General features: G+C 38.4%; 1 protein-coding gene and 1 pseudogene across 2 annotated transcripts in view; one reads left to right on the plus strand and one right to left on the minus strand.

Moving 5' to 3' along the window:
• The window catches only part of RNF220 (ring finger protein 220), a 225132-nt gene that overhangs the window by 15674 nt on the left and 181482 nt on the right, over nucleotides 1-27976 (plus strand). The gene's annotated exons all lie outside the window — the stretch shown is intronic.
• On the minus strand, nucleotides 9400-9789 carry LOC150014777 (large ribosomal subunit protein eL31 pseudogene; annotated as a pseudogene).

Raw genomic sequence — 27976 nt, forward strand, 5'->3', positions numbered from 1 at the left:
TCTCTGATGGGGTTTGTGCAGTGTGTGACAGGTCCTCCTATAGGTAGAAACAAATAAGCAAACAGTTACCAGTTAAGGAACTGGTACCTATAATGTTATCTTTTCTTCTTGACTTTAGTTAAATAGGGGCTGGAGTGAAGATGACTAGAGCTCACCTGATAACCCCTGTTTTAACTACCCTAAAAGAAACAGGGTAGAAATAATCAGAATTCTACACTGACCTTTTACTGGGAAGGACAGTGAGCCATTAGGACTTTATTTGGGGATAAAGTGTTTGGTTTGTCCTATTCTTTGCCTCAGCCTTGCGAGCTACTCAGCAAGACTGTGAACCATTTACTTAACTAACTTTATTAGGGAGAGGGTAAGAAAGTGGCAGAATGCCTAGAATCATTGGGACATTTGAGCTGGGAGGGTGCTGTTACAGGTTCTTTATTTTGCTTATTTTCTAATTCTTTACCTGAAGCTTAAGACTGTTGTTTTCCTTTATCCTTGGGGGGGGGGGGATTACTTTTTTTCAATCCAGATTCTCATACATTCTACAAATACACTTCTTTTTTATTTCAACTTCAAGACCTACCAGAGCACCAGTTCTCACAACTGGCTACTTTTGCTCCCACTCCAGTATTCAGCCCCTGCCCCATTATCTTTAGTTAAGGATAGATGCTCATAACCCCCAAACTGGCCTCCCCCTTCCCAACTTAGCATCCTTGTGTTCTTTCTAAGTAGCTTGGCCATAATATCACTTTCTTTAGTAGCATTCTAACTTCTAAGAAGCTTAATAGGCAAGGAGATTGTGGGGTCTTTGACTTTCTCTGAGCCTCAGCCCTAAGTGGTTTATTCTATTAAGCTGATCCTTGGTGGTGGATAGAGCTTTGCTGGATAAGGAGTTGGGGTGGGTGGGGGTTGCATTAAGAATAACAGGATAGTTTAACTCCCTCTTCCACTCTGCCCCACCCTCTAACCCATTCCTGCCATAGGATTCTGTTTTTAGAACTTAGGAATGAAGGGAGTGATGATGGCACTAAAGTAAAGAACTTTTCTTAGACAACTTAAAAAGTTGGCTTCTTTTCCTAAGCTGCGATTTTCCTCCTCACTTCTAAACTTCTTGCCCATTTCTTCTTGCTCTTCAGTCAGCCACTTACGGATTTTGTTTTCCTTCCACCCCTGCTTTTTCCTCCACTCCAATTCTAGCTACCAAAAAACAAATAAATAAGTAACAAGTAAAAATTATGAACTCTTGAGTCAAAGGTAGGAAATCCAGCTGTGGAATGTAAAATATAAAATAACAGATTCAATTCTAACAAAGGAAACAATGTGGATTTCTTCTCAATATTTTTTCCTCAGAGTTACACCATGCTGAATTTATTCCATCTGATATTTTGACTCAGATTAAAGATTTTCAGGTTTTCCTATTAGCATTCTTTCTTGGTTCAGGAAGACCAGCAGGTGGGGAGAGCAGGGGAAGAGTGTTTTTTATTGAATCATGTTGAGCTGCAGAGAAACTGTAAGGGAAATGTGTGAGCAGGAAAAACGAGGTGGTTGGAGAAGTGAGGGAAAGGAATAGTATAGTATAGAAGAAAATGGATAGAGCAGTCTTCACAAAAGGAGACAAGAATAAAACCAAGAAGGACTAGAAAACTAAAAATAAGGAAAGAAAACAAAGATAAAGGCGGGAAGATAACAAAATTGGAGCATTTCGAGGAATTACGAATAACTCATTTGATAACATATCCATTGTTGGTAAAGGTATGGGGAAATGGGGCCCTGTACACATAGTTGGTGCGAGTATAAAGTGGAGGGCAACTTGGCAGCATCTATCCATGAAAACTTTAAATTCAAATATCCTTTGATAGAATTCAACTGTAGGAACTTGTCTTACATATATTTGGTCAAGAACTTAAAGATGTTTGTACTTGACAATACTGTTTGTACAATAATTTGGGGGGGGCAGAAGCAATGTGTAATGTACATTGATGGGGAATTGGTAAAATAACTTATGATACATCTGTATAATAGAATATTATGCAATGGTTTTTAAAAATGAGTTAGGGCCATATTAGCAATTGGTTCTGTTTCTTCCAAATGGTCAAGTGGGATTGGATATATAGTCACAATTGCTGGGAAAATGATTTTTTGTAGTTGTTGTTGTTTACAGAATTAATTTTCTTTTCTGAATTAGTTTGTAAAAAAGGTTAACTGACGGTTATTTCAGTTTATCATTCAAAGAGTACAGGCTAGTCCTGGTCTGGGAGCTTTATAGTGAAGGGAGTTTAAAAATGAAAAGAGACTTCAGGGTGGTCAAATGCTTGCTACTTTCTTCAAGTGAGCAAGATGGTGTGAAGAGAGCAGATGGAAGGGGTAAGTGGAATCCCATTTAGCCAGCTCCATTTGTGGCCATTTCTATGGAACTTTTCTTCCAAGGTAGGAGCAGGCAGAAGACTCTATGCCTGGCCGTCTTCTAAGTGGGGTCTCTTCCCTCCTTGGGCACTGTCAGGGCTGATGGTGGCCATTTCTGAGGTGTTTTCAGGATTAGGGTCTAGAGAACACCACTGGCTTAATATGATATGAATTCGTGTTCTACCTGTGGTAGTAATAAACGGTTAAGACCAAGTATAAGTCATTTTCCCCTTGCATTAATGTACATGCCAGCCAGAGAAAGGCAGAGTTGGTTTTACCTTCCCATGTAGTAGAGGGAGATCTTTGGACCCTGCTCCCAGTCGGCTCTACACCCGATTCAAAAGAGGGATCCTCTCTTGTATCTGGGTACAAGTGACAACTTCATCCTCCTTGGAATTTCCCTCCCTTGGCTTCTGGGGCATTATACTCGCATTGTTCTGCTCCTACTTCTTCCTTTGACCCTGTTTTTGTTCCCATCATACCCTGTGTTTCCCCATATCACAGCACGTACAATTCTCTTTAATAGAGAATGAAGTGTTCATTGGTGAGGGGAGCAGGGAGCTATGTTAGTCTGTAGAGGAAATTTAAAACATTCAGCTATAAGTTGGTCTGCTTTTTAATACCATCATGTGCTGGCAATTTTAAACAATGTCAGTGTAAAATATTTCTCCTGGAATATATCTTTTGTTGGTCTAAGTTTTAAAAAATTGCTGTGGTTACTTTGAGTTTTAATAATACATATGTATTAATAAGTTTCAAATTAGCACTTTTTTATTATTCTTTTTTTTAAAGATTGTATTTATTTATTTTTTTAGAGACATAGGAAGGGAGTGGGAAAGTGAGGTAGAAAAATACCAATCTGTTGCCTCTCACATGCCCCTGACAGACCAAACCTGCAACTCAGGCCTGTGACCTGGCCAGGAATGAACCGGTGACCTTTCGCTTTGCGGGACAGCGCCCAACCAGCTGAGCCACACGGGTCAGGGCTATTGATTTCTTAACAATATAATTGGGAGAACTTCCAGTTATACTGTGGACCCTGATATCTTCAGACTCAGTTTGCTTCGAGAGTAAGTGCCAAACAGTTCAGAAGCAGTTGAGCTCACGTAGAGCACAGTTTCTGTCTCCAACTCCTGTAATACTACACGTCCCTACCTATGAACAGTAGATTCAGAATAAACAATGAGAGGGCAATGATTGTAAAGATGAAGACACATAAGTTGAGTTATTTCAATTCAGCTATTCTTTGTAACCACTTAGAGTTCTTATTTGTGTTTAAATTTTGAAACACTGAAACAAACTGTGAACTTCAGGGTATGACATTTTTGTTTGGTATGTGCAAATTTTAGTTCCTCTAATAGTTTACCAAATTGGAATAGCTCTTAAAATAAAACATTGTTTTAAAGTTGTTAATTGCTTATGTTAGAACTAAAGAATTAAGAGAATAATTATTATGACCGATTATAAAATGTTTATTTATTTGTCCTAAAAATTGATCCACTGTGTCAGCTATGCCCATTACGCCCCTGAAGGTGATGTTTGAACTGAATTATGAATGATGAGCAGGTGATAACCACATAACGGTTTGGGAGGAGCTGCAGAGAGGTCTGAGGGCTGAGATGTGATGAACTTAGGAAATGCGGCAGTGGGTGTACACTGGAAAGGGGCCAGACCTCTGTGAATTTTTTAGGTCTGAGAGTTTGGATATTATTCTAGGAAGCCACTGAGTCTTTTAAATAGGAACTGGTACCATGTTGTGATTTATCACTTGAAAAGATTACTCAGGCTGCTGTGTGAATAACAGAATGAAGTGGGGTATGTTAGTAAAAGAAGACTGTTGTACAAGAAAAAGGCCACCGCAGTAGTCACAGTGAAAGAGGGGAAGGAAGAGTATCTTAGACTTTTTGAAATATTCACAATGCCTTTCCCATAGTAGGTACTCGATAAGTACAAAATAAATAAGTGTATAACACTAAGTGGCAAAACAAACAAACAAACAAACAAAACACCTAAAACTGCAGCAGAGCAAGTGCTGAATGAACAACAGGGTGTTGAGTCAAGAACATTGACTTCGGAGTTCAATAGATTGGGCTTTAGTTGAAATTCTGACACTTAGTAGCTATGCTGCTTTGAAGCAGATAATTTAAATTCTGAGGCCCAGTTTCCTTGTCTGCAGATGAGAATGAGCTTACTCACCTTTTTTTTTTATGGAACAAATTAAATGAGAGAATGTATTTATAGCACGATGGCTGATCCACAGTAGCCAATAAATGGTTACTGTTATGGTTAGCAGGACACGAGGCAGTGGTCAGTGAAGCTTTGATGTGGTTACAGCCATGGGGAACAGGACATCCAGTGGTCCTTAGGGTATCAGGAACACTTTGGACCTTTCCACAATTGAGATTTTTGTCTCCTGAATCTAAACTTTTGCTGACCTTTAAGTAACTGGATTTTTGAGTCTAAAGAGGAAAAAATATGAGAGATTTGAAAAGAGAAAATTAAGGTTAGCCTATTCTCCCAATGCAGTTCTTTCCCGATTTTAGGAGGAGTCACATCTCCTGTCCCTTCATTTCCAGCCTGAACAGTGAAGACCTTGAGTATGTGCTTCCTTCACACATGTAGTAGCTACTCCTTGAAGCAAGTTTCTAGTTTGCTCTGCAAAAGCTCCCTGGAGTATAGGGAGCTCTAGTCTTGTACCAAGTTAAATGCCTCGAATAAGGGCTTAATTCTTACTGTTTGGCTCTTAATCATTTGACCCTTGGCTAGAGCAGCCCAGCCTTCTGGGACCCCAGCTATGACCATTCTGAATCGGTGAGGGTGGAGTTAGAGGCAGCTTTTTTGCTTGGTGTGGAGATAGCTACTTCTTCGGGGGTTGATACATTTTTCCTAAGGTTTTCTTGTCAAGATATGGGTGTGTGTGAGTGAGAGAGAATGAAAAGAAAAGAGGAAAAAAGGCCCAACAGTATACAGAAAACTATTAGCACAAAGGCCTAAGGAGGGACTTGCATGGGGGAAGACAAGGAAGTGATTTTGTCCAGTTTAAATCCCACTTGAACCGTATGGTTTCTGAGTCCTGAACCTTTTAAGGTTCAAGTTGAGTGCACTCTTGACAAAACGTGATTTTCTGGTTCACATCAAAAAGGCTTTTAAAAACTTCTAAGTCTTTTCCTTAGGACATCAAACGGTCCCTAACAAAGCAGGGTGCTGATGAGATGCGTGCAAATGAACAGATTAAATTCTCCTGTGAGGATTAGATTCTCCTTAAGAAGCATGTGAAGTTGGAAACACAGGAGACACAGCCATGCCCAAACATACTCACACGCGGGGACCCCAGAGTGCTCCTGTGCCTGTTTACCCGGGGACCTCCTGGGCCTGGAGGCTGACCTTATTTATTATAAGGTTCACACATGAGTACCCAGGGAATTAGAAACTGAAAACAAACTCTTCTGTATTCTCCATTTTGCCTAAGGCAACACTTATGTTCCCCAATAAAAGGTGTAAATTAACTTAGAAAAGATAGATCATGCCTTTGAAAAATCGTCAGTTGTCTTGGTGGCTTAGAGCAGAATTTTGCTTATTGAACCAGCCTCAATCTTAAGAAAAATAAGGACTTAAATGTCTGCTGCCTTGTGGTAAATGGACAGGCAGACTTTGATTTTGGTGTAGCAAACCCACCAGTGCAGTAGAATTTCTGTTACCGAGAGAACAGCTGAAGCTCACGTGGACTGCATAGACACAGCTGTCTGTGAAATAGTTTCTGACCTGAGCAGCTAAAATAGTAATGATTAGCTTTAAGGTGGAGCGACTCTGACTCAGACCGCTCTCCTGAAGAAACCATAATTAGCAATTAAAATATATCTTTAAAAAAACTGTTCCAACCAGCAGCTTCTAAATAAATAATTGTCACTGCTGATTGAACTTGTTTTATTTCCCAGTGTTTTTTTCTTATCTTTTTCCCCCCTGCATAACTTACAACCCTGTAAATGCTCAGTAGCTGTTAATATGATTCTGTCAATACGTTTACCATGGTGACTTGGGCTGTATTTGGCGAGCATTTGAAGAAATCAGTCACTGGTTGGAGGGAGGAAAGACAAGCTGTCGATATCCAGGGAGAAATGCTAATAACCCTGGTGACAAATCGTCTTCTGGATTCTCCAAGGGTTAAGAAAAAGCACCTCTTAGACATGGGAGCTCAGGGCTAAGTGGTGATGACTTGTTAGGAAGCACCGACATTAGCTGTCACAGACCTGCCATGTCCTTTTCATTGTCTTTGCACCTCTCACAGCCACATATGAGTTTCGGAGGATTTTGAGTTCCCTGCCTTTTAACTGTGTGACCTTGAGCAATTGCTGAGCCTTCATTTTCTCATCTCTGAGTTAGAGATTATCACACCTAGCCACATAAGAGGGTGGGAAAGGCTTTACTCAAAGACATTATTCACTGCTTCTCAAACTCTCCTGGAAAAGTATACAAATGACAGGAGAAAATAAACTTTTGTCCCCAGCATTGTAATGGTGTATAAGAAGTATAACATATTTGGCAGTTTTATATTGTCTTTAATTTTTGTGAATTTTGCATTTTGGATTTAATTTATCAAAATAATGTTTAATATGCTTATTATTAAGTAAAATTGGTGTTCTGATAGGATTCATTAATTCAACACATATTTATTGAATGTCTACTAGAAGCTAAGCAATGAATAAGATGAGTAGAGTCCAGACTTCCAGTGAGTTTACAGCTACACCACCAGGAAAACCAATTACTGGATATTTCTCAGGTTTCCTGTGACCCATTTGAGGGGATACCAAATCTCACACTAGAGAATCCTGGGGAGGACCTTTCGCTGGCTTTCTGCCAGATTTTAAGTGAGTAGAATGAAACATCTATACAGAGAGAACCATTAATACTTTGGTATATATCTTTCCAGATTCCTTTTTATAGATAGATAAGTTGACAAATATTTTTATATAAGTAGGATCATGGTGATATGCTAGCTTATGACTTTCTTTTTCACTCATTTATTATAGATAACGCTCCATGTCAATAAATATAGATCTATATCACTCTTAATACTTAGTATTCCATTGCAGGGATTTATTACATTTTATTTAACCAATCTCTGTTTGTCTAGTTGTTTTCAGCTTTTCAGTATTATAAACAACACTACAGAGAACATCTTTGTAAGTTCACTTTTTTCAAGTGTCTGATTATTTTCTTAGGATATATTCCTAAAGGAAGAATTATTGAATAAATAGTATGCATATTTAAAATTTAAGCTTATTGCCATTTTAAGCATATTACCTATTTCTTTAAGCACATATCAACACACTGTAATAAAACTTTTTCATCTCTGTCAATTTAATAGGCAAAAAATGGTATTTTGTTTATTTAATATGCGTTTCTTTAGTTACTGGTAAAATTAAATATCTTTTAAATGTTTATTGAGCTTAATTTATCTTTTTTTTGTTTGTTTTTTGGAATTGCATGTTCATGTCCTTTAGCCATGAGGTATCCGCCTTATTGATTTTAAGAGCTCTTTTTATAAGAAGGATATTCATACTTTGTTATCTATAATATACATTGTACATTTTTCCAGTTTATTATTTGTCTTGATATATTATGATGGTGGAGTTTTGTTATTGTTGTTTATTTTGCATATGTAAATTTTTCATTTTTAATGAGGCAGTTTATTGTTCCTTTCCTTTTAGATTCCAACTTTTAGCCTGTCCTTATAAAGGTATAAAGCCAACCCTAATCAATCCCTAAAGCTATGTAAGTACAGGGTGGGGCAAAAGTAGGTTTACAGTTGTTCATATGGAAAATAATATAATAACTAATAAATAACAATATAAGAATAAACTGTTTCATGCACTCACAACTGTAAAACTCCCTTTGCCCCACCCTGTATGCAGTAATTATGTCAAAGATCTCAATCCCCAGGTTGGAAAAAGTCTAAATCCTTAGCTCCTGTGGATATTCACTCAAAGGGAAAATAAGAGGCATCCAGACCTGACAGGAAGTCCATAGGGCCCCACAATAACTGGTGAAGTTTACAACCTAATGGAAAGCACAGTCAGGCAGTAATTAAAATAAAATGTGATAAGAATTGTAATAGGAGAAATGTAGAGGACGCTTTGGAAGGTAACAACGGGGAAACCTAACTGAGTCCAGGGTCTTAGGATATGCATCCTAGAAGAATAGATTTTTCAAATTAAGATTTTAAGACTAAGGAGAAGTTAGCTAGGCCAAGAGTGGGGAAATACATTTCATGCAGGGCATTGGCAAATGCAAAGACCTACAGTCTAAAACTTTAAGTTATGATAGCCACTAGCCATATGGGGACTATTTAAATTTAAGTTAATTAAATAAGATTAAAACTGTATTTCCTCAGTCCTACTAGCTACAATTCAAATGCAAACTACCCACATGTGTTTTAGTGGGCATTATAGTGAAGCTGAGGTACACAACATTTTCATTGTTGCAGAAAGTTCTATTGGACAGCACTATGGAGAAAGAACTTGATGTATTCAGGAAACTGGAAAGGGTTCACTCTAGCAGATACATAATGTGTAAGGGAGGGAAGTGGGAAAAGATGAAGAGGATAGACCAAAGAATGGAGGGACTTAGTCAAAGCTGACCCTGGTATTGGTGCTGATGCTCTGAGTCTATTAGAGGAAGTGGAAGGGAAGCAAGGAAATGAGTTTGTTCAAGACAGCATTTCATCATTCACTTACTCATTTCACAAACTTACTGAGTGCCTGCTATATGCTATGAACCATTAGGTAATAAGAATTCAATATAAAGAAGACCCAACTTCTACCTGCAAGTAGGTTACAGTTTTTTTGTTTTTTGGAGGTGGGGGACATAGATATGTAAACAGTCAAATTTATTACACTGAGGTAAGTATTTTAAGAGGGATACGTACATGGTGTAGTTCACAAGAATAGCACCCAACTTAGAATTAGATCAGGGAATGCTTTTTTTTTTTTTCCACTTTCATAACTATATTTGACAATCAGTGTCAATTCTCAACCATATTGACTGCAGATTTTTGAAAGTGGTAAGAGATACATAGGTAACCAACGTATAGAACTTATTTGGTACATCTTCATCCTCTTTGTGTCTTCTGGAAAACCGCACACAGAAATGATATGGGGCATTCCTTATTCCTTTGGCCCAGGCAGCTTTGTTGAGTCTGGTGGCAATGCTACCATATGGAGTTCCTATCTTCTTCATGGCAAATTTCCAGATCTCTTTGAGTGCCCAAGGATCATGCTTTTTGAAGCTCACTCCATGCATGCACTTGTCCATGTTGATGGTGTATTCTCTGGTCATTACCTCACTGGTGGCAGAACAAGCCTTCTTCTCGCTACCCTTCTTTGTAGGAAGCATTCTGCCAGATCCAGGTTGGAAAGCAGGGAATCGTTAAATATTGTCTCTATACCACTGGAACCCCAAATTATAACACCAACCATGATCTTGTCCTCTAGACTCCACACTGGTATGCACAATTGCCTACCTGATGTCTTTGGTTGGATGTCTAAGACATTTCAAGCATAATGTCTAAAAAACCAGAGTCTAAAGGAGAGCTCTTGATTCTCCTTTCCTCTTTAATAACAAACTCAATTTAAAATAATCTTGCTTCTTCACTAGTTTTCCCCATCTCAGGTAATGGCATCACCATTTATCCAGTTGCTCTGGCCAAAAAGTTAGGAATCATCCCTGTTTCCTCTCTTACCCTTATACCCAAGTAATCTCTTAACTCTATTCTCACATCTAGTGGAAACAAAGCAAATTGGTAGTGGTTCTAATCACACTGAACTACCCAACAATTTTAAGACCTAGATTTGAAATTATCAGGATTCAGATCAAATGTCTTTGCTGCTGAGCTTCATACATGTATACCTAGCTGCCGTCTAAACAGTTGCTCTTGAGTGTCATAAAGGCATTTCCAAGGCAATAAGACCAAAACTGAACATACTGTTGTCTTCCACCAAACTTACTTCTCCCCCTGTATTGCCTACTTTGATTTATCACACTAACAGTTTTTCAAACTAGAACCTTAGGCTCCCTGCATTACCTCACTCCTTATATCTGATCAATTTTCATGCCCTTACAATTCTACTTATTAAATACCTCTATCTTCGCCTTCTTCCTTCTCCCAAGTTCTTGCTCTCAGGATATTTTACCAAACTGTACCAATAGATTCTCAGCATTCTCTGGTTTTTGTATTACCTCTCTTTGAATTCATTCCATATACTGCTGATAAGGATCTCTCTAACAAGCAAAACTGTTCATGTCACTCTCCTACCTAACACTCCTCATTCCTATCACAAAATATCCAGGACTCTTCAGCCTCCCTTTCCAGCCTCTCTTTTCTCACCTTTCTCCTTCTCTTAACTTGTAAATTAACTGTCATTTCCTTCATTACTCTCTGTCCTCTCATACATCTGTGTATTTTGGACATATTGGGGTTTTTTTTTTTACATTTTTCAGTATCGGCTGGGCAAATTCCAACTAACCTTATGTTTCAATTCACTTTTATCTGTTATATGGAACCTTTTCTGATTTCTTTTTATTTTCAACAAAAATAGCTTTCATTTATAAACACATCTTGCTGTTAATGTGCTTTATTGTTTTTTTCCCCAATTACATTAATTTTTTCTTTTATATTGTGAAATATAACACATGAAAGGTGCACAAAACATATACAGCTAAACAAATAATCATATGGTGAACACTCAGGAAATCACACCCAGCTCAAGAAACTGAACATACCCAGCATCCTAGAAGCCCCTTTGTGCTTCTCCTTTATCACAACCTATCCCTCCCTTACTTGGATCATCACTGTCTTGATTTTTTTAAAGTATATTTTATTGTTATGTTGTTACAGTAGTCCCAATTTTTCCCCCTTTGCTCCCCTTTGCCCCATACCCTCCTCCCCCAGCAATGCCACCACCCTTAGTTCGTGTCCATGGTTCATGCATGTAAGTTCTTTGGCTTCACCCTTTCCTATATTATTCTTAACTTCCCCCTGTCTATTTTGTACTAACCAGTTATACTTCTTAATCCCCATTTCTCCCCCTTCCCCTTCCCCGCTGATAACCCTCCAAATCATCCCCATACCTATAATTCTCTTCCTGTTCTGGTTTGCTTAGTTGGATTTTGTTTTTATTTTTTAGATTCAGTTGTTGATAGTTGTGGGTTTGTTGTCATTTTAGTGTTCATAGTTTTGATCTTCTTTTTCTTAAATAAGTTCCATTAACATTTCATATAATAATGGATTGGTAATGATGAACTCCTTTAGCTTTAGCTTGTCTAGGAAGCACTTTATCTGCCCTTCCATTCCAAATGATAGCTTTGCTGGATAGAGTAATCTAGGTTGTAGGTCCTCGCTTTTCATCACATTGAATACTTCCTGCCAGTCCCTTCTTACCCGCAAAGTTTCTTTTGAGAAATCGGCTGATAGAAATCAGCACCCCTTTGTAGGTAACTCTCTTCTTTTCTCTTGCTGCTTTTAAGATTCTCTCGTTATCTTGAAACTTTGGTATTTTAATTATGACGTGTCTTGGTGTGGTCCTCTTTGGGTCTAGTTTTTTTGGGACTCTGCTTCCTGGACTTGTATGTCTATTTCCTTTGCCAAATTTTGGAAGTTTTCCTTCATTTTTTTTTTCACATAAGCTTCCAATTTCTTGCTCTTCCTCTTCTCCTTCTGGCACTCCTGTGATTCAGATATTGGCACGTTTAAAGTTGTCCCAGAGATTTCTAAGCCTCTCCTCAGTTTTTTCAGTTCTTGTTTCCTCATTCTGTACTGGTTGACTGTTTTTTTCTTCCTTGTGTTCCGAATCATTGATTTGAACCCGTTTCCTTCCCTTCACCATTGGTTTTGTGTGGATTTTCCCTTGTTTCACTTAGCATAGCCTTCACTTCTTCCCTTATGCGTTTGCCATATTCAAGGATATCTGTTGAGCCTGTGAGCATCTTTATCACCAGTGTTTTGAATTCTGCATCTGTTAGGTTGGCTCTCTCCTCGTCACTTAGTTCTCCCACTGGAACCTTGATCCGTTCCCCATTTTGGGCCATATTTCTTTATCTCCCTATCTTGACAGGCTCCTGTGTTTGTTTGCCCCTGTGTCTTAGGTAGAGCTATCACTACTGTTACGTTGTAAGGGGTGGAGCCTTAGGTATTCATCAGTACAGGACAACCCATTTCACCACGTTGTGGCGCAGTGTGGGGGAAGGGTCTGAGAGGGAACAATGCCGCTTGCTCAGCACACACCCCTTTTCCAGGCACTTCTTCCACTTCGTATGGGACGGGCGCCTCTCTAGCTATGGTCCTGGCCATCATTCCCAGAGTAGGTGGGTCTGCGGATGTTCTAGGACTGTGGGGGCCTTTAAACATGCAGACTCTGCTGAGAGACTGGCAGTTTCTTCCTCCGCCCCAACCCCCACTGGTTTGCCCAGTCAGAAGCAATGAGGTTTGATTTTCCCTGGTGCTGGGACCATGAACTGCGTGGTCTGAGTAGAAGCTGGGAACGCTCCTCAGGTGTCCCTCCCCACTTTTTAAAACATGACTATGCTTTCTGCTGGCCTGCCACTGCTGTCACTGCCGCTGCTGCCACTGCTGCCGCCACCACCACACCATGCCCTCTTCGTCCCGACTCCACCCCCCTACCTATCTGGATGAGTATTTCTTCTTTATATCTTTGTTTGTTGGACTTCCATGCAGCTTGATTTTCTGGAACTTCTGGTTGTCTGTTTATTTGAGGTAGTTGTACTCCCTAGTTGTGGAGGGAGACCCAGCGTGTCTGTCTAGGACTCCATCTTGGCCAGAAGTAGGAATTCTGTCTTGACTTTTATGATGATTATTTTTCTGCTTTTCTTTATAATTTTATTACCTATGTAGCATCCCTAAATATAATGGTTTAGTATAGCATTTTTATAGTTATGTGGGTAAATTTATGGTTTTTGCACTGTTTGTATCATTTCGTCTGTTCATTACTAAGTTTGTGGGATTCATCCATGGTATTGCTTATGGCTAGAGTTCATTTATTTTTATTGCTGTATGAAGTCCTGTAAACCAGTCCCCCTGGCTGGTTTGGCTCAGTGGATTGAGCGTCGGCCTGCGAGCTAAGTGTCGCTGGTTCGATCTTCCAGTCAGGGCACATCAGAGAAGGAAAACTCTGACTCCAAAAAACCTCCGCTGCCTTGCGGCATACCTCTTCAGGGGAAAGGCTAAGGGAGTAAACCCCGACAGAAAATCCGGAGCCGGAGTCCCTAAGGCGGTTTGACGTTGTAGTCAACACCGGCAACTCCTGCGGCGCACCTGAAGCCAAGCTGTATTGACTCCGTCTTTCCCTTGGACCCTTCAGCTGCGAAGAGAGGGGGGGTCTGCTGCATGGGCAACAGCAGACCCTCCATATCACCCTGCCCAGGCTCTGTAGCTTCAGCTTCACTGGAGAGGACACTCCAGCATCATCGCAAGATGTCGATTCAACACGGGAGGAGACAGATACCATGTCACTCCCGAGTCGGACTGCACAGCCATTCTCGGCGGTGCAGATAGACTCTTAAGAAGCTACACCATCGTCTCTCGAGATGGACGGCTGCCGATGACGATGATGAAGTCCTTTGTATGAATATACCCTGGTTCATATATCCATTCTAGTCGTGATACATATTTGGGTTATTTATAATATTTAATTCTTATGAAAAATACTACCATAAACATTTTTTATATATATCCTGCTATATAGGGTAGAGATCCAGGAGTAGAATTGCCAGGTCTTAGGGTAAGTGCCTCCTCAACTTTACTGGTTAACATCTGTTTTCTAAAAAGCTACCCATTTGTTCTACTGTTTCACACTCTTTCTGGTACTTCATATTATGAGACATTTTCATTTTGGCCACGTTTGTGGATATATAATAACTTTTCAGTGTGGTTCTGATTTACATTTCCCTGGTTACTGATAAAGTAGAGCACCTTTCCATATGTTTATTGGCCACTTAAATTTTCTCTTTTGTGAAGCAGTTGTTCAGGGTTTTGCTCATTTTTCTATTGAGTTGTTTATTCCCTTACTTCTTTAGATAGTCTTAGTATTTCTCCTTCTATTCAACCATTGTTTCTTATGAGTACACATCTCCTATAAATACATCCTATATATTCTAACTGATCTCCTTATTTCTAAATTCAAATTTTTTTACTTCATCCTCTTCACAGCTACCAGAATTCTGGTCCCAAGACAAACTGTTCTGGTATATTCTTATGCCTGGAACCCTTCAATGACTTCCCATGGCCTCCTGAACAACATGGCGTATAAGGCCCTGCATCATCTGCCCTCTGCCTAACAAGCCTCTGCTCTTGCTAGATCCTCTCAACCACCTCCTCCCTCTTAACTTACTGTAAACTCCATCTCTGCCAAACTGCTTGCAGTTCCTTAAACGCGTAAAAGTTTTACACCTGCCTTTGCCAGAGTTGCCCTTTGCCTTCTCATCCCTTATTACCTCTCCATCTTTTGTCCTTTTACTAAATGCACTATGTATTGTTATTTTTGTAGAGCACCTGTTCACTGTATTGCATGTACATAAGCCCTCTGAAGGCCTGGGAAGCCTCTTGAAGGCAAGGAAATCTTTTATTCATTTTTGTTTCTTTTTTTAATTCTTAGGGCCTAGCACAGTGTTTGGCACAGAGCAGGCAGTGGTAAATGGTAGAAATTGTTGTTAATATTATTACTATCATTGTGATAGATTCCTATCTGTTTTCCTTATTAGATTGTGAATTCCCTGAGGGCTGGCCTGGCACTTGGTTGGCATTCAATGACATTTGTCTAATGAATGAATATATTCCAAATACAACAATTGCTTTAAAGTGTTATTTGGAGTAGGAATATAGAATCCAGGAGTATTAAATTTCCAGAGAAACAATGCTGATTTACATCCATCTTATGTGGGTGAAATTTTAGGCTCAAACTAATTCGAAGTAAGTTTTATAACAAGAAATGTAAGATTTTATGCTTTGGGTTATTTGAGCTGTGAAAGTTAAAGTGGGAAAAGCCTAACTTGCCAGTTCATATGGAAAAGGAGCTCAAATATGTTATGTGATATGTCCTTCATCTAAAAAATTAAATTTTCCCAATGGATTATAATTTGTATGTCAGTATGATTGGAAAGATGAAACCCTAAGGAAAACAGTTCTAGGAGATTATCCTTTGATTAGCACCTATGCCTGCTGTCTGAAAAGCTTGTCCCTGTTACAGTGAAATCTTATAGATGACCCAACTAAGAATTTCTTTGCTCAGAAAGAATGCCTGTTCCTTAGAGTAACCATTTTTTAACTGTTTTCAACATGACATAATGGATGAAGTTCATATGCATGGCACTCTGTCATAGACAAACCTACAGTGATGTAATTTCTGGTCCACAGCTCTCCCTCCACCTCTTTCACCTCCTCTCCCCCATCAAGAAAGCATATCATAATGAAAGTGAGCAATGGTGACGTTATTATAGTAACATTCTGGATCTGCTCCTAGTTTTATTTTCTAAAAAGTCAATCAGTTCTCTGAACTTCAAAACTTGAATTATTAGCAGTAAGAAATTACTATATTCCTCACAATGGACATCTTGGTTGAGAACCAAGATGTGCACAGTGGTATATTTTATTTGTAGGAAGAAGATTTTGGAGTTGCACCAATTATAATTCATTTGCAGTTTAGTCACTGCCATATGATCCTGAGCTAGTTGCTTAATATCTCTGACTTTCATCTGAAAAGTGGGCTACTTTATAAAGTTGCTGTCAGAACTATAATTATGTAAAACACTCAGCAGAGTGCCTGTCTCTAGATATCTTTCAAATACGTATACATATTTCCCCGCAACCCCCATCTCACCCCAGCTGCATCCCTGTTTTAAGCCACTAGTATCTATGTTCTGGATTATAGCAACAGCCTTGTAACTATTCTTTTGCTCCCAGTCTTGCTTGTCCTGTTTGGTTCAGAGCAAAGGATATTCTGAAAGGCTGTCTTGAACCTTTAACAGGTACATCCCTGATATGGAGACAGATATGTAGCTGTCATTTATGAGTGCCTGTCATATGATGGAATGGTCTGGCATTTGATGCATTATCTTATTTAATCTTCACAATAAGCCTGTTGAGTAGGTATCATCATTTACCTTTTAGAAACTGAAGGAGAGATTGAGTGACTGGCCCATAGCCATTCTTCTAGAATCGAAGAACTTGAACATGTCCAGGTTGATGTGGTTCCAAAGACAATGCTCTGTCCTGTTTCACACTGCCTCTGTGTAGGGTTATCAGATACTGGTGCAGTTAAGCATCCTGATCCTATTATTAACTCTGTGTACTAATTCTGGTCTTACCATACATACAGTCTCTTACGAATCTGACTTTGCATGTCACTTGACTACAGGGAGATGATGGTGGATGCAAATATCTGGTCATATATTAATAAACTGATGCTATAGTTTTATGCTTGTTTTTATGATATAATGGACATGCATGAGCCTCCCTGGGTTTCCTCAATCCTAAAAGGGTTGAGTTTCAGGATCAGTACAGCTGAGGGCCAGATTCTTGACTTTGATAAATTTACCAAGGGAAATACCTGGTATGAGTCTTCTGGCAGCCAGCCTAGCCTGCTGCTCTAAGCTACAACTTTCTGATGCCTACAATTAACCTTGATGCCATTGATGAAAAATCTCTTATATGTTTTGAAACTTGACTGCTTTTATCGACTTTCAGATAATAACCAAGATGAAGACTTTGTCTACACTGAGTTTCCTGAGACAGGCTAGCCTTTGTGAATGACTGCTCATTTCTTAATTTTTTAAAATTTAATCTTTATTGCTTTTTTATTACCATTTAATCCCCTTATCCCTCCCCCCCACAAGCAATCACCACACTTTTGAACATCTCCATGAGTCCTTTTTCCTTTTTGCTCAATCCCTCCATGCCCTAACCAACCCCCCCCCCCACCAACTATCACCCTGCTCTCCTTCTATGAGTCTGTCTCCATTTTCCTTGTTCAGTTTGTTCATTAGATTCCACATATGAGTTAAATCACATGGTATTTGTCTTTATCTGGTTGGCTTATTTCACTTAACATAATGTTCTCCAGGTTCATCCATGCTGTTGCAAGGGGCAAAATTCTCTTCTTTTTAATAGTCAAGTAATATTCCATTGTGTAAATGTCCCATAGTTGTTTTATCCACTCATCTACTAATGGACATGTGGGCTGCTTCCCTTAATATTTTCTCAAACATTCACTCAACAAATATGTTTTGAGCTCTGTAACAAGGGGGAATACAAAGAAATTCAGTATTTTAAGATACAGTAAAATTGGGAGCATTAGATATGAAAAAAGAAATGACTAACGATTAAAAGTACCAGATTATAGAACTTCCACATAATAAGCATTCTGTGAATCAGATGGGTTTGAAGTGACTGATACAATGTGTGACTGGAGCTTGTGTTGGGGCTCAATAAATACTTGTTGAGTGATTATTGTCTGTTGTCCTCTCAGATATTACTCTTTCATAGACAATTTCCAGTCCTTATCTCTAGCTTTGACCTCCCTAAGAAGCTGCAGACTTGTGGTATCCAACTACTCACTGGACAGCTCCATCTCAATGAATATACCATCAGCATCTCAATTACAACATATCAAAATTGATTTTATTAACTTTCCATTTTGGGAGAGGCAATATAACCTCGAGGTTAAGAGCGTGGAGTCTGGGATATTAGTTTGAATCGCAATTCCCATACTTAATGGCTGAATGACCTTGGGAAAGTCTCTAACTCTTCTTTCCTTGTGTGAGGGAATATAAGGTTCTTAGGATTTGATGAGATAATGGACACAAAGCATTTCACAGTATTGCACATAGTAATTATTAAATGTCAGCTATTGTCATAATTTCCCCCAAGCTTCCTATTTTCCTTATTTGGTAATGATACTATTATCCTTTCCAATCCTCTCCTTTACCTCATCTCATCTAATTAGTTACCAAAAACTGCATGTTCTACCTTTTATTATCTTTCAAATTATGATTCATTCAACATTTGCTGAATGCCAAACACATTGCTAGGCACGGAAGACACAGAGACAGATACTCCCCCTCCACCCCAGCCCTGTGTTGCAGAGGCAGAGACATACAGAGTTGCAGCCTTAAGATGATCCACATAATGGAAATGCACAAAGTGTGTTCGAAAGAGCCTGGAAGAGAGAGATCCTTTTCCCCTTTCAAAACGAATGCTCTCACTTGAGCCTGCATCACCTCTTACTGTAGCTGTTGCAGGAGTCTTTCTTTTCTTTTTTTAAATTGATTTTGAAAATGTACAGGTAAAACAGAAATACACGTTTATTGTAAAAAATATATATAGAATTATTAAAAGGTAAAAGTAGTTTTTACTCTACTTCTTTAATCCTACTCCCCTCCACAAAGTAAATACTGTTTACAGTTAGTATTTACCCTTCCAGAACTTTCCCTGTTTATACATGGGTCTATTTATGTAGATAAAAATAGTTTTTTACCCTAATGGGATCATACTATAAACATATTTCTTGCTTTTTTTACTTAACAATATATCTTTACAATTTTAAACAATGTAGCTTTAAAATGTTTTCATGTCAATACATAATAGAATTACCTTGTTTTTTTAACCCCTGAAAGCTATTTATTCTATTGTAACTACCAAATTTATTTACTTATTTCCCTATGGGAAGCCTTTTAGTTGCTTCCATTTTTTTCACTTTACAAGCAATGCTGCAGTGAACTTTTGCGTATATGTTTTTATGGACATAGACAACGTGGAAGTGCTGGTTTAAAAGATGTGAGAATTTACATTTTTGTTAGAGTGTGCTCCATTACCCTCCAAAAAGACTTTATCCATTTACACTGCCGTTCAACAATAAATAAGTATACTCATTTCCCCACATCTCACCAACACTGGATATTATCAGTCTTCAATTTTTGCAAATCTAATGAGTAAAAAAAAACAGCTATATTAATCTTTTATAGATTTATATCTCTGTGGTTTCTAGTGAATCTGAGCATGCTTTCATACATTTATTGATCATTTGTATTTCTTCTGTGAATTGCCTGTCCATATTATTTGCCTATTTTTCTACTAGATTATTGTCTTTTTCTTATTGATTTGAAGACTTACATCATTGCATTATGATATTAATTCTTTCTGTGTTATATATGTTACAGATATTTTTCCAAGTCTATTGCTTGTCTTTATTTACATTGTCCTACATCAAAAGGTTTTCTTATGTAGTAAAATCTGTCAGTCTTTTCTATTATGGCCTTAGCGTTTGTTTTTGCTTAGAATGGTATTCCTACTCCCAGAAGATTTTATGTAATCGGTTTCCTTTTAATACTTTCATAGTTCTATTGTCCAAATTAGGCCTCTAATTAAAATTAATTTTTATCAATAATGTAAATTAGGATTATAACTTTATAGTTTTTTTCTAAGAGAATTTCCAGTTGTCCCAACACAGTAAATAAAACAGTCTGCCTTTTCTTACTGATTTGAAATGCCAGGTTGTACATGGGTCTGCTTCTGAATTCTATACTGCTCCCTTGATTTTTGGGTTCCATATTTGTGCCAAGACCATGCTGTTTCAATTATTGTAGAATTACAGGATGATTTTATACCATATGGGACTCCAAAACTACATATTCTATCTTTTTATTATTATTTTTTCTTTGTCATATTGCTTTTCTTTTTTGTCATTTTTTTCGACTATTTTTGTACATTTCCTCTTCCAGGTGAACTTTAGAATAAATTTTCCCAGTCTTATAAAATATCCTATAAGCATTTTGATTAGAATTTCATTAAATTTATATTGAGTTTCATCTAAGAACATGACCTATTCTTTATTTGCTTCTATCTTCTCTTCATATCTGTCAATAAAGTTTACAGTTTCTTCATATAAATCTTGGACACAATGGTGAGTTTAGTCGCATGTATTTTACAATTTGCTATTATAAATATTTTTTATTATATATTTCTGTTTGCTTATAGTTGGTATATAGCAAAAGGAATGATTGTTGGTGATCTTTTATCAAGCTTCTACTAAAATCTAATATGTTTTGAATTTTTACAGTTAATTTTTAGATTTGCTAAGTTGAAAATTAACTCACTTAAAATAGCAACTGTTTTTTACTTGCCTTTGTAATATTCCTATTTCTTTTTCTTTTCTTATTGCACTACTAGGAGCTACAGTGCTGTGTTTCACAGTTGTAATAATAGCAGTGAAAGCAGCTATCTTTGTCTTGTTTCTGACTTTAATGGGAATAGAATGCTCTTTATCAATTTACAGAATTTTTCTTCTATTACTGACTTCCTAAGAGTTTTTACATTTTTGTTTGTTCATTTGCCTGTTTCTTAAAATCAGGAAGGAACATTAAAAATATTTTACTTTTCAAAGTATCTTTTTGTGTGAATTTTTTCTCCTTTACTCTATTAATGTAATAGATTATATTATTAGATTTCCTAATATAGCATTATCTCTTACACTTCTGAGTAAATCTTATCTAGTCAAAAAAAATGTTCTTTTAAGGACAATTAAGTTTAAGATAGTCACATTGATGTTTTTAAGTAAGCTGATCATTTTCTTCTTTGTCATTTTTTTCATGTTGGAGTAGTATTAGTTTAGTACAGTCGTTCTCCAACTTTTTGGTCACAGGACCAATTTGCACTCTTAAAAAGTATTGACGATTTTCAAAGAACTTTTGTTTACTTAAGTTTCCTGCCAATATTAGAAATTAAAGTGGAGAAAACTTTAAAACACAAAAGTGTACAGCACATATTTCATTAATTACCAGAGCAATGACATTATCACATGGCATTTCAATAGTCTCTGGAGCCCCGGCTGGTATGGCTCAGTGGTTTGAGTGCCAGCCTAGGAACGAAAGAGTTGCCAGTTCCATTCCCAGTCAGGGCACATGCTGGCCAGGGCCCCAGTTGGAGGTGTGTAAGTGGCAACCCCACATTGTGTTTCTCTCACTATCTTTCTCGCTCCCTTCCCCTCTTAAAATAAATAAATAAAATCTTTTTTAAATAGCCTCTGGAACTTCATTGTACACTGTGTAAAAGGATGAAAATTGTCAGTCTGATCCTTGTTTACAAGTCTCTGGTTCAATTTTGCTCATTTGTTTCTGTTGTTCATTAGTTTCTTGTATTAGGTGATATCATGTGGTATTTGTTTTTCATTGCCTGGCTTATTTCGCTAAGCATAATTCTCTCCAGTTCCATCCATGTTGTCACAAATGGTAGGAGTTCCTTCTGTCCTTCTGACAGTGAACGGGGGGGGGGGGGGGGGGGGGGGGGGGGAGGGGGGGAGGAAAGAGTCTAGTCGAGGAACTAGTTTAAATGATCCATGGACATGGACAATGGGGTAGGGATTGACTGTGGAAGAAAGGGTGGGCAGGGTAGGAGAAGCAATGAGAGAAGAAGGGGGGCAACTGTAATAGAAAAACAATACAGTATTCCCTTACTTATCGCGGGTATTACATTCCAGACCCCCCCCACGAAGTAGGAACCTTACATTTATTCTACATTCTTAAACCTATGTAACTAACAATGTACATATACAGTACCACAAAATCCCGCGATATAGCGAAAAATCCGTGATAAATAATTAAATATAATATTTTTTAAAATCCCGCCATACAGCGAGGCCGCGATAAGTGAACCACAATATAGCGAGGGACTACTGTAAATACATTTTTTTAAAAAAGGATGAAAATTAAAAAGTCAAAATATTTTAGTATTGTTATCAAAGTAGTTTTGACTTTATGGACTCACAGAAAGAGCCTCAGGGATCTTTAGGAATACCTAAACCACACCTTGAGAACTTTTGGTCTAGTAAAGTGACTTGCAAGTTTTCCATTTTTTTCTCTGTACTAATATAAATAACATAGAAATTACTTATGGCTTGAAGGTAGAACTCACCTGTAAATTATTTGGAACTGGTGGTTTGGAGAATGGTATATCTTTGCCTGCCATTTGAATGTGCTCTCTGTGTATTGGCCTACTCAGGTTCTGTATCTCTCCTTGAGTCAATTTGTACATTTATATTTACGTAGAAAATCACACAATTTTATGTAGGTTTTCAGTTTTTAAATATAAAGCTGTGCTTATGTTATAGTTTTTAGATTTCCTTTATGTCAAAAATTATATTCTCTTTTTTATTTCCAATATTTTTTTCCTATTTTCTCTTTATTCTTTTTTGGGTTTGCTAAAGGTTTATCTATTTTATTACTGTGTGTTGTTGTGTTTTAAAGAACCATCTTTTGTGCAGCTAATCAAGTTCAGTATATTTTGTTTGTTTCAATATCTGTATTTATTAATTTCTTTTATTTGGTGGATTTGTTTTTCAAAGTTGTATTTATTGAGGTATAATTTACATGGTGTATAATTTATTTTTTATAGTGTACAGTGCTATGAGTTTTAACCAATACATACAATCATATAACCACTAGCATATTCAGGATATCGAAGAGGTCTACCTCCCTCAGAAATTCCCTCATTCCCTGGATCAACCTTTCCTTTGATTGCAGTTCCTAGCATCTTTTTTTTGTTTGTTTTAGTCGTTTACTGCTTTTTATTTCTGACTCGTATTCCATTATATGGATGTATCAGTTTGTTTATCCATTCACCAGTTAAAAGAGTATTTGAGTTGTTTCCAATTTGGGACAATTATAAATAAAACCACTATAAAGATATAGAATAGGTTTTTGTGGGAACATAAGTTTTTGTTTTTCTTGAGTAAACATCTAGGGGTGGAATTTCTCAGTCATATGGTAAATACATGTTTGACTTTATAAGATATTGCTAAATCGTTTTCCTGTCATTTTCTATTTACTGAATTTCTGTTTATTTTGTTCTTTCCTTTGCTTCTGTCAAATATCTTTTTTTAGAATGTGAGATTAGGCTCTTCACGCTGATTCACCTTAGCAAGGGCATAGGGCGTACCACAGTGCCTCCAGCGTAAAATTCCAGGGAGGACACCTCGGTGATAAGACTTGAAAAAGTAGTTGAGCAGGATGGTATGAGGTTTTCCCAAGTGAGACACTTATGGGGATCATAGAAGGGAGAGGAGGAAAATTGAGAAGGGCAAAAAAGGAGAGCAAAAGAAGGGGAAGAAAAGAAATGAAAACAAAGTGATACACAGAAGGGGAATGGTGAGTGCTAAGGTCATCATGTCCTGGTTATGTGCAGAAAGCAAGCCTTTGAGGGCTGTCGGGTAGGAAGAGGTGGTTCAGGAACCACTAATACGGATCCTGAAAGCCTGTGATTCTAAGGTTCAGTTTGAGTAGAGAGGTAAGCCACTGTGGGGTTTGAAAAGAAAATGATCAGATCCCAGTGGTGGCTGTGGTGGGACTGGGGTTTGGACAGGGAGAGAGGCTGGAGATGGGGCCAGCAAAGAGGCTGCTGCAAGAGTCTGGGGAGCTCATGGTACTATCAGAGGAAAGAGGAATTTGTGGGATGGAAAATGTAGTAGGTATTCAATACATACTTGTTTAATTAATTAAGAAGTTTCATATTTTAAGCTGGTTGCCAAGAAATAGGTTTGTTAGAACTGCAAATGAATGAACTGAAGAGAGTGAAGACATTGGAAATCATATGGAAAGATGAGTAATGTGAGAAGGGGAAAGGATCCTGAAAACTAGTTTAATGGTCTGGGGTAAGGAAAGGAGTTGGCAACAGAGACAGAGAATCAACTAGTCAGAAAGCTGTGCCTGGCTGCTGTGGCTCAGTGAATTGAGCGTTGGCCTGCGAACCAAGTATCACTGGTTCGATTCCCAGTCAGGGCACATGACTAGGTTGCACGTCAGGTCCCCAGTTGGGGGCGCGAGTGAGAGGCAATCACACAGCAATGTTTCTCTCCCTCTCTTTCTCCTTTCCCCTCTCTCTAAAAATAAGTAAATAAATGAACAAATAAATAAATTGTTTTTTTAAAAAAGAAGAAAGCTGGGAATATAGTACCTACTTTTGGGAATAAACATGGAAAGAAGATCAAGGATGACTTTCTGAGTTCTCTACCTCCAGCACTTGCCATCCCCCCCTTTTGACACCTGTGCTTCTCTAGGGACACCCTGAGGCCTGACAGCCAGTGATGAGAAAGGAGTGTGTGGATGAGGGATAGATTAAATGACTCTGAAGACCCTTTTTAGTCTTGGGATCTTGGGCATCTAGTGAAAATACTGACCAAATGTCATATTCCCAGAATAAGAATAAGAACTCTCTTGACTTGGAGAAGGGCCCTAAGATCTGCAATGGGAAAGTACAAATAAAGGCTATTGGGTAGTCCAAGCTAAGACAATTACTATTACACTCTGGAAGTGTTTCATTTAGAAGAGAATGGAGCTCCTTTCCCTATAGAATTTGTGAAATTTTTTTTGTCCAACGCTCCTATAATAAGTGTGGTTATTACATGTCATAGGAAAAGGGGAAAATCAGGTGGCAGGACAAATGTCTTCTCCCTTCAGATTACATGATTTTTATTCACAGCTTTAACGGTGCATTAAGTAGGACTTTAGTTTCCCCTTACAAGAAAGGTCATTTACCTCTCAGAGCACTGGAAAGTCCATGGAGTTGAGATCTTATATTAGAAAATAATTACAGTGTAGTGTGAGCAATGACATCATAAAGTTGCATTATTTAGGTAACATTTGTTAGGAACCTGCTAAGTGCTGGGTGCTGCTTTAGGCACTGGGGGTTCAGCAGTGAATAAAACAAGCCAAAGTCCTGCCCTCAAGAAGTTTCTAGATTTTGCTGGGAGTGCATAGGAGAAAGCATTAACTCTGCCTGGGACCAAGGAAGGTTTAAGAGAAGAGTGACACTTACCATACTCCCATCTGTTCACTGTATGGCAGCCAGAGAGATTTTTTTAAACCACAAACCTGAAAACGTTATTCCCTTGCATTGTCTCACCAGTGGCTTCTCTTTGCTTTTCTGATAAAGATCCAGTTCACATGAGCATGGCCTGTAGGGCCCAGGGGATCTGGTTCCTCTCCCTCTCCAGCCTCATCCCCCTGCAGACTGCCTTAGGCTCTGCAGTCCTGCCACCCTGCCTTCTTTCAGTGTCCCAGATGGGAGACCCTCCTTTTCTGCTTCAGGGTCTTGGCAGCTATTGTTCCCTTGACCTGGAACACACACCCTCCCACCCTACTCTTCGCCCCTACCCACTCCCGCTTTTAACCCACTTTGCCCAGATAATCCCACCTATTCTTTATATCTGAGCTCCCAAAGTTAATTCCTTGGTTTTCCTGACCATTTCCCTTTTCCTGCAAGCCACATGTACCCTTAAAAGAACCCATGCCTAACCTCCTTTCTCCTCTTCCTCTCGCTTCCTTCCCTCAAACGTTAAACAAATGAACAAAACATAAATAGAAAAGGGCAAATTGTGATCAGTGCTTTGAGGGAGAATAGTTTATAGCATTTGCAACAAGGACATATATTTATATATAAGTTCATTATCATACAAATAGATGTCCAGGATTATTTGTTGAATAAATGAATGAAGAATAATTAGGAGTAAGGTTTCTCCAATCAGAGGAGGGAGTAAAAAGAATTCCAGGCAAAGAAAGTGACATGTGCAAAGATACAGAAGCAGGAATTGGCATGAAGTAATTAGTAAGTGACTAGAAATATGAGTAAATGGTCTGGCTGAAGATAAGGCCGTAAAGGTAAAGAGAATCCTGTTTGTAACTTTGGATTTTTTTGTAGTTGAGAATGTGAGTAGGTGGTAAAAATCAAAGGTTTTTAAGCAAGAGTGTGTTCCATTCATATCCGTGTTTTAGATATATAATGTATTTTTCATCTACTGCTATTTTATCTCTGAAATTTTAAATTCTGAAGCAGAGAAAGTCCTCATTCAGCATTGCTGCTCAGTTGATTAATCAAAGTCAGTTAAAGTGGGAAATCATAAAAAACATATATATTTCAATATTTTATTATAGCTTAGAACATACAAATATACAACCACTTGCTAATCTTCAAGTAGAGAGAGGGCTAAGGTCTTTCCTTAAGTGTGGAATCCTTGATTCATGAATGACCACATCCATACTGAATTGTCCATGGATTTCAGCTTCAGCTTCTTTAAAGTAAAACAAGAAACTTAAATATTTCTTGTTAAATAAACTCAGCACAGACTCCATTATTATGATTTTTTTGTTCAGGTTTTTTACATGATAACGTAGTGATTAACAGCACAATCTCTCAACAGACTGCCTGGTTTAAATCCTGAATGTACCACTTCCTAACCTGGGCAAGTTGCTTAGCTTCTTTGTGCCTCAGTTTCCTCAGTACTTCGGAGAATTATTGTGAAGATTAAATAGTTATTTAATAGAAAAGCTTAATATAGTACCTGACACATAATAAAAATTTAATAGATGTTAACTATTTTCTAGTTGTCTCACCCACACCCAATTCAACAGCATTTTATAAAGAAATTTACCTTCATTGAGCCTTTCCAAAGGATTTGGTTTAGTGTTTTAGAAACAACAATTTTCTTTCCTGACTTCCAGTCAAGATGGTGGCATAGGTAAACACAGCTCACCTTCTAGTACAACCACATCAAAATTACAACTAAAATATAGAACAACCATCATTCAGAACAATCAGAAATAAAATTGAATGGAAGTCTGACAATTACAGAATTAAAGAAACCATATTTATCCAGATTGGTAGAAGGGGCACAGACACAGAACAGGCTGGTCCCACATCCATGTGTGGTGGATGAAAATTCAGGAGGGATATCTTGGGAGCAAGGTATCCCAGCCTTACACCAGGCCCCCCAGCCCAGGGTTCCAGTGCCAGGAAGGTAAGTCCCCATAACTTTGAGTTGTAAAAACCAGTGGGGATTAAGTTGGTGGAAGAAACTTAAGGAGTCCCAAGAAGTACCCCCTAAAGAACCCACACACAAACTTACTCAGACTCACTCCTGCTGAACTCCAGCACTGGGGAAGCAGCTTGAAAGGCACCAGTGGCACACAGGGAGGAACTAAAGTGGTTAGCCTTAAGGCGAGAGCTAGGGGACAATTTTCTTCCAGACAAAAAGGTGAGAAGAGGCCATTGTCCCTTTTCTGAGCCCTCCCCCACAGAGCCTAAGAGCCAGCAAGCTGGTGCCATATCTGAAACTCCATCAACCTGGCTAACACTATTAGCCCCGCCCAGATCAAATTTATGGGCCCACCCAAACTATTAACCATATGAATGGCTGGTCTTGGCTCATGTTTTACAATTTCCTAAATCCTATCAAACAAGCAACAGCTGGCTTCACTATGCTCCCAGCCCCTGTACCTTTTGCTAAGTGGCCACAGGTACATCATTAGCAACACCCAGCCTAGATTCACTGCTTCGATTCTAGGAATCTCCATGCCCAGCACAAGTAGCAGCCATCTCAGATTTCTGTATAGCCTATGAAGGGTGGCCCCAGGCAGAGCACAGGTGGGGGTTGACCTTGGCCTGCACCACCTGGGAAACTCCAGAGCCTGCACACCCAGTACACAGCTACAGACCATATCTGAGTACCACCACCCTGCCCCTGCACAG

This window comes from Furipterus horrens, unplaced genomic scaffold, assembly GCF_987537825.1.
Source record: "Furipterus horrens unplaced genomic scaffold, mFurHor1.1.pri manual_scaffold_3, whole genome shotgun sequence".
NCBI lineage: Eukaryota > Metazoa > Chordata > Mammalia > Chiroptera > Furipteridae > Furipterus > Furipterus horrens.